At 40.3% G+C, this 2011-nt stretch overlaps 1 protein-coding gene across 3 annotated transcripts in view; it reads right to left on the reverse strand.

The window, feature by feature from the left end:
* The window catches only part of SGMS2 (sphingomyelin synthase 2), a 34221-nt gene extending 32229 nt beyond the window's left edge, over positions 1-1992 (reverse strand). The window contains exons 1-2 of one of the 3 annotated variants that reach the window (XM_026847447.1): positions 1699-1992; positions 1549-1618 (exon numbers count right to left, since the gene is read on the reverse strand). The gene's annotated coding sequence lies outside the window, so the exon portion shown is untranslated. Of the gene's footprint in view, positions 1-1548; positions 1622-1698 lie in introns of all 3 variants that reach the window. The other 2 variants (XM_026847446.1, XM_026847448.1) reach the window with 2 other exon arrangements.
* Between the last annotated feature and the right edge of the window lie 19 nt (positions 1993-2011).

Raw genomic sequence — 2011 nt, forward strand, 5'->3', positions numbered from 1 at the left:
GGGGGGGGGGGTGTCTGGTTTTTAGTTTTGTGAATTTTTAATTGATAAGGAAATATGAAGTTTTTCAAAATACTGCATCCATATAATAATTCTGATGTCTACTTAGAACACTGAGTTTTGAATTCACAAGAAAACTAATTCATAAAAACAGGACAGGTAAGCCCTATCATTTTTATGTCTTGCAGTATTACAATCACAAGATGCTTTTATGATCCAGAGAAATAGATGCTCATCAACATGCTAACCATAGCTCATATTTAAAGTTTAAGGGTACATAAAGTCATACTAGATTCAAATTACCAGCCTAAGAGTAGAAAAAAATACCCACCTTTGCTATCTTCAGGTTTTCATTTCTCCATAGATTTCTGTGCTGTCCTTGAAGTGAACTTACACAATCTCATTAGAGGCCTTTATCTACATACTATTGTCATCACCTTGCAATTTCATCTGAAGTTTCCCCCACACACCCTTTGATATGTCCAAATACCCCTTGTGATTGCACATGCTACACAGTGTACACTTGAGTATTTTTCTGAAGGACAGACATGAGTATGTTTCTCTAAAATCAGATATGGATTATATATATTTTTACTGAAAAGAAACGTAAATCCTACCCAAAAGAAAAAAATATGGAAGCAAGCACATTTACTTTTCTAGTAAATTAAGACCTAGATAATTTAAATTACATTAAAATAAAGTTATTGGTTTCAAAGAAAAAGTATCTAAGGCTATACAGACTCCAAAAAACTGCCCTATCAAATAATGATACACATGAGCAACTACATTAAATATAATAAAAAGTAGTTTCCTTTTTAGGCGAGCCATTTAATAAATGCAGCTTCAAATGAAGCTTGCCAAAACTTCTGTAAAGCCCAGTCTCAGAAAACTCTGTGCACCTGCTCATTTATGCTAATCCCTCTATAGAACCATTCACCTATATAATTAACTGTGTATAAATTAATATCTATCTATCCTCAAACCACGTAACAGTTATTTGATCTTCTAAGGTCTAAAAAAATATTAGAAATGGATTAAACTGAACAGCTAGTCTACATTGTATTCTAGGTGTTTTACCTTGCCAGAGGATTATGCATTAACTACTTTTCACAAGGATTTTGAGCTAAATTTAAGACAGAAACTATGCAATCTTAATAGAAACGTACTCTGCTGCTAAGTCAAGAAGTTTAGTTTGGCTGCACTTCAGGAAGTTTAAGAGTGGCTTCAACGGAGCAGGCATACAGCAATGAAAAAAAACAAACCAACCCTACAGCAACGCACCTTTACAACCCCCTTATGATCCTTATAGTAATCTTTCATTTTCCTGAGCTGAAACCAGGCATTTTGAAGGGTCCTCCTGTTCAAGTAGGTATGCGGTACTGCTCTAAGTATGCACACATTTCCCACATCGAGAATATACAATTTTACTCGCAAACTACGTTCCATGCATTACATATTTGCAAGAGAAATCAAAACAGCAGGTGCCCCCCTAATCAGAGAGGCCTCTTCAAGAGAAAAAGTAAGACTATTTTACAGGTTAAACATACGTACTCTAGAAATGGAAGAGACGGCAAGTGGAGGACGGCTCTTCCCAGTCTCTGTCCAGTTCACGTGGGGAGGTCTTCTGCGAAAGAGGTTCTCTAAGTGCGCGTCTGTGGCATGCCATGCTTTTTTAATCCACCTGTGCCGTTCCCAACTTACCTACTCGGCCGTATTTGTAAAAGCTTGCAGTGCTGGCAGTTGCTCCTCTAAAGGCAGCTGGAAGTCTTTTTAGGAGCCTCAGGGCTCTCGGGTTTGGGCTCTGCAGTTCCTTGTGGCCAGACACTCCCACCGCTGAGGTAGCAGCACGCAGAAGCAGCTAGAAAGTTTGCCACAATCTCTACCTTCCCCTGCGATTCGCTCCTCTCGCAGCCTCACGCTCCTCTCCTCCCTGGCGTCAGGGACTGGCTTTAAGGGCGCCGGCGGAGCCGACGCTTCTCGGAGCGCTGCCGCCCGCCCGCCCGCTCGCCGCCTC

The sequence above is a fragment of the Athene cunicularia genome, assembly GCF_003259725.1.
Source record: "Athene cunicularia isolate RWA chromosome 4 unlocalized genomic scaffold, athCun1 chr4_part2, whole genome shotgun sequence".
NCBI lineage: Eukaryota > Metazoa > Chordata > Aves > Strigiformes > Strigidae > Athene > Athene cunicularia.